The 6,000-nt window shown below is 37.8% G+C and overlaps 1 protein-coding gene across 3 annotated transcripts in view; it reads right to left on the reverse strand.

Moving 5' to 3' along the window:
- Window positions 1-6,000, reverse strand: part of ARHGAP24 (Rho GTPase activating protein 24) — a 600,350-nt gene that overhangs the window by 237,796 nt on the left and 356,554 nt on the right. The window lies entirely within an intron of this gene.

Below are 6,000 nucleotides of genomic sequence, written 5' to 3' on the forward strand. Positions count from 1 at the left end.
ATGAAAGGGAACTAATTTAACTGCTAATCAATCACCTCTACAGGGAACATGAATACATTCATTAGTAATGTTGATTTCTCTTATAAAGCTATACTTTTTATATGTTAGATTGAGTCTATATACGATACCGCAGGTCTTTATGAATACACCTAAAAATCACTTACAGAAAGTAACTCTGCGAATGAACTTGAGTTTCCAAATACAGCTGCAATCAGACAAGTGTAAAGTACATACTGTATCAAGACCTTGAACTGACTAGGATTGCTCCTCTCTACATAACCGACTCCTTCTGGAAGCAAGATATTTTCTAAAACTATAGGAATGTTACCCCTTGCATGTTATGTGTCTTAGCTCCTAGGAGTGAGGCTTGGGTTTGCCGCTACTATGGGTTTGAGGTGAATCCTGCTGTCCCTGAGACTGTCCATGAAAATTGAACTGTAACACCACCACATACAGCTTTAAGACATTTCCCAAGCATGTTATTTAAAGGATTTATCCAATACTGCCCTCTAAGCCACATCAAAAAGATTTCTTGCATTGTTGTCCCCCGTGGCAGTGCTCTGCTCCTCATGCCTTTTTTTGACAGTAGCTTGCCTATTAGCCCTATAAATGACCAGAATTTAACAACAAGGTTCAGCTCCCTATAAACTTCAATGGGATTTGCCTCTAAGTTTGGATTCACTGAATTTCAAACAATATCTGCTAAACCTTTGGCAAATTGAACCTGGGCAGATTCACCCATTACTACTCCTTAGCAGCTGTCCGTGTCCTTATAATTTATTACCTACCTAGGTCACGTTACCTGCTAACCAATGTGCAGGAGGAAAACAAAAGGGAGCTCATTTATAATAAGCAATACCAGAAGTCAGAAAGAATAAGCACCATTTTTTAACTATGAACAGAAGTTATAGCTATAGGTAAACCTTTAAAAAAAATCAGACATCCGTAAATTTTGGACACTTTTTTAGAGTAGCAGTTTTTTTTATGGTGTGCTTTTTTTAATTTTAAACAAATGCCTGTAAAGTTAATACTCAATGGCCATATGGGATTTTGGAATTTATATCCAGTGATCATTGTTATTGCTAGACAATCAACACAACAGTTTGGGATCAGATATTTTAATTTCAGATTACAAATAAAGAATGAGCCATGCCAACAATTACAAATAATTGGCTCTAGTGAAGTCTGGCTGTCTAAATTTAGTTATCACTCTTTCCATTCACCAGTGTTACACAGTCCAGTTGTTCTGGTCACAACAGATGGCTGAATTCTGGGTTAAACGTTTATGCCAAGTCCAAGACAGATGCCGTCATTGTGGCAGGTGGTTTGATATACATTTGTTAAGGATAAGATTCTCACAACGTTTCTAAGAATAAATTGTTTACGTTCATTCAATGATTTCTGATAATGTATATTAAATATTAAGTACTAGCATTTGAATGTACCACATAAGAACAAAATCAATTGTATTGTTACAACCTGGCATCTCAACAAGACCAGGCTGCATTTACCATTATGGCACTCATAGGTCAGTGCCTGTGGCAGCAGGGCTAGAGGGGGGAGGTCAAAGTGTGATAACTGCTTCCTTATTTTGTTACTTATTTTGTCCATGTCTGTACATGGTGGTAACTAAATTCAGCAAAATAATTGTAGGGGGACGAAGTGCGGGGGATATTGAGAAGAGACTAAAGGTTCTTTACATCTTAGGAAACATAAAATCATCTCTGCTTTCACTGATCTGCTTTCGCAGTTGAAATGTAGTTCAGCATATAAAGCAGATTTTTTGTTTTGTTTTTGTATTTCACGTTACTTTTTATCACAGGCAGTAAAGCACAATATGACTGGAAGACTTGCAGTAGGCCAGGGGGGGCATTAAACATGCAGAATAACACATGTAAAAAAAATTGCAAAGATTATTCCTGAAATTAGAATGCCCAAACAATGGGCAAAACAGCCTAACAAGTACAACAATAAGGCATCACCACAAACTACTTTTCAATTCTGTAAACAGATATATACTTTAGATCAGAGATAGGCAACCTTGGCACTTCAGCTGTTGTGGAACTGCAAGTCCCATGAGTCATTGTAAGAACCCTGACAGCCACAGGCATGATTTCCAGAAGCAGAGGCATGACGGGATTTGTAGTTCTAACACAGCTGGAGTGCCAAGGTTGCCTACCCCTGCTTTAGATAGTTAGATGACTGTGCAATTTAGTGTTTTTCAGTGTGCTGAGCTGCACCCATGAAATACAAATTAGATGTATTATAGGTTTTTCAGTAGAAATCTTTTTTATCTTATAGTTTTTTATAGTTTTTTTCCTGTTTTTTTTTCTTTATAGAATATAAATAAATAACAGCTCCCTTGTTTGCAATTTAATGCATCAGGTTTGTTTTTTCACAGAAAGAGATGTTGGTTTTATTTTGTAAAGACACTGGGCTTTTGTTATGTGGCCTGTTTAGCTATAAACAGTGCTTAGTGGAATTCTTTTTCAAATAACTGTGATCAGACACCTTGCAAAAACTCTCCTTTTTTTCTAATCAGTAAATGTAAGTTAAATTATTAGAAAAGTAGACCTTCGGCATCATCTAATTAGGTTCTCTCATCCAAAATCATCAACAGCATAAGTGGCAAGTCTATTACAAATTTCACTGATTCTCCTTTGATGCATCACAAATTAAGTGTATAGTATGTACATTCACAAGCTGTAATTTATCGCCTGGCTATTCTTTAGTCCAAAATCTAGATAATTAAAATGCTTGTCTCTTAAAGTGACACTAAACACCGGAGTTAAATCTTAAAAATGCATTCAAGTATATTAACTATTAACAAAAATGTATCCTATTTGTGTATCACCCAGTTGCAGATCCTCAAGCCATCTCTGAATTGGTGCTGACACTGTCCTTCCTTCTGGAAGGTGGCTACTTTTGTTCCCAATGGTCCCTGTGTGTGTGTTGTAAAGTAGCTACCGCTTTAAGTGTGTTCCTGTGATGAACTACAATCTCACATTTAGTTTACTAATTTGTATTGAGATTGTGGCCCATCACAGGAGTGACGCACACAAGCACCATGGGAAACAAAAGTTCCAGAAGGAAGGACAGTGTTAGCATGAATTTTAAGATGATCTACAGCCAAGTGATACACAAATAAGATACATCGTTGTTAATAGTTGAGGTACTTGAATGCATTTTTAAGATGTAACTCCTGAGTTTAGTGTCACTTTAACAGAGTGCTAATAGTGTAATAGACCTATGTATAATAAATACAACCAACAAACGTTACATAGAAATTTAGCAGTAACCTAACAACTCATAAATGTATAAATATTTAATACAATTATGGCTATTAAAATCCAGTACAATCCCATGTTCACAGTGCATGCCACACATTCATATTTTTTTTCCTTTTGTTTTAAAGGGAGTTTACAGTACTGGGTAGATGAGTGTAAGTGCAGGTTGATAAATTAAACTAAATATTTTCGCTGTTATATGATTATTTTTCTGCTTCTCTTTTAGGCCTGAGTACATTATGATGAAGTAGTAGGCTAAGAGACACAGCCCAACCACAGTGTCACACAATCTCCATGGGCTGACACAATCTCCCACAGTCTTTCCATAACCGGGCCAAAGTGTAGATGTGCTGTACAAGCAGTGAAAGTCATGTTCCGTTTTTTCATAGATGTAAAGTTGCACAGAGATGTTGGCAAAACTATGTGTGTGAAAATAAGCATGTCTAATGCTCATTATCCTCATGTAGTTTACCCCATAAACCCAATTATTTCAGTGGTATCAGTGGTCACCCAGAATCTGTCATCCTAAGGGCCTATACATACCTGCCAACTTTCTAAAAAAAAAAAAGGGGGCCCCCTACATCACAATGTATTTAGGCAATGGAAATGCCTCAGTCATAGCTCCAGTTATGTGGACCATTAAGAATTCATATGCCAAAAATAATTGATTAAACCCAGAATTGTTTTCATTTTCACCATTGCTTTTCCTTTATACTGTTTTTTTCAATATAGCAAACAAGATAATTAGGAGCGTAGATACAGTTTTTAGAGTTGAATAACACAGAATTAGTAGTGGGGGAAAGGATAGTGTCCATTGGCGATTTGGTTAGTAATTTGGGGACATTAGGGTTCAGTTGCTTAATGTGGGCTATGGTTTGCAAAAAGTGGAGGAAATCTTGGCACGGGATCCCATAGGAGGATTGAAATTCTGAGAATGACAAGGGTTTTTTGAGGTGAGTGTTCAGAAAGTTAGTAAAATGGGATATCCCCTTCATTTCCCACCTGGTGAAGACCTCATACTCCTCCCCCTGTGGGAAGGAAGGGTTGCCTCTGAGGGACAAATGCTTGGAAAAGAAAGGGTTTAATTTCAACAATTTGCGCGTTTCTCTCCAAGCAATGATGGTGTCCCTTAGGAGTATATTGGATCGTATTTGCTGAGGTAGGGTGGAGAGGGGGCAATGGAGGAGGGAGGATAGCCTCCAAGGATGTACCATTTCCGATTCCAGTAGGAAATTGGAATAACGTGATGAGGAACATACCCAGTCAACAGAATGGCGAAGCAGGCAAGCCAAGTTATAAAGTCTGAGGTCTGGAAAGGCCATGCCTCACTCATCCCTACGTAAGCTGAGTTTTTTAAGCGATATTCACGCCTTCTTCCCCTGCCATATGAATTGTAGGAAGGCCGAAGTAATGGCCTGCACATCCTTGTGTTTCAAGAGGATAGGGAGTGTTTGCATTGGATAGAGAAGTCTTGCAAAGGGGATCATTTTGACGAGGTGGATTCTACCAAACAGTGACAGGGGTAAATCTTTATAGAGGAGCAGTTCTTTCTGTATTTTTTGGATAATGGGGGGATAATTCAGATTGTAGAGAGAGGATGGAGTTTTACCAATAAGTAGGCCCAATGAATAACACTTTTTGGTACATTTTCATAGATATTTGTACATCAAAAAAAAAGAAAGAGACAACTGAGGAGCAAAGAGAGACAGAAGGATTTGGTTCTAAATGAGGGACAGTCCCTCCAAATTAGAGACATTTGGGAGGTATGGCTTACAGCAAAGGTGGTTTATTTGTGTACAAGTGTTAATATATAGTGCTAAATGACAACACAAATTTTACAGTTTTCCCATGGGGTGCAAAAATGATTGCAGCCAAGACCAGCCCGAGTTCTGCCCATCTTGAGCCTACATCTACTCTAAAACAACAGTTCTAAACAGATGATTAATATGAAATCAAACGTTCTACACAATGATCCGTAGGAATGCATGGTACTTTATAAATCTGTTCAGTAGTCATGTGAGTGACAGCACAGGAGACTAAAAGCAATGGCATAACTGCATTTACTTGAACTTCAATAGACCGGACTGGACCGAGGCATGGTAAGGAACAGGAGAACAGGGTAATAGGGAACAAGTTATAGCAATTAATTAGTTATGGTTAGGTTCCTGCTGAGCCCCACCACCCAACAGTTATGTCATTTTGAGGAACATTTCATTGAGCGCAATAGCTTAGGTAGTTGTAAGAAAATATTTTTTAAATGGCAGAAATCTATCCACAGCATTACATTTTCCCTCTGTCATAGTATGACAAAAATAGAGAATTTTCCAAAGCAGCATTATAAATACACAAAACTGTCAGAATTAATTTTTCTCAAGAAAAAAATATCATTTGACCTTCTATAAGGCTATACCTAAATACCAAATTTCTTATGAACTTCAAATAAGTGATGTTCACTGGTAAATGGGTGGGTTGTGTTTGGAATATGACACTGATGTCCATATCTTAGCTTAGTCTTGGTTGTAGCTATCTAGCTTAGAAACACCATATACGTTGTGAAACAAAATCAGGCAGATAAAACCAAACGTTAATCTGTTTATTTAGATTGCTGCTCCTCATTGTGGTGTACCTAACATACAGTATCTAGCTCCCAGCGTGGATCATTTTTTTAACACTCCCCTCCCCCCCCCCCCCACCCCCCAATACCACCAACAGA

The sequence above is a fragment of the Nanorana parkeri genome, unplaced genomic scaffold (assembly GCF_000935625.1).
Source record: "Nanorana parkeri isolate BGI_ZX_2015 unplaced genomic scaffold, ASM93562v1 scaffold59, whole genome shotgun sequence".
NCBI lineage: Eukaryota > Metazoa > Chordata > Amphibia > Anura > Dicroglossidae > Nanorana > Nanorana parkeri.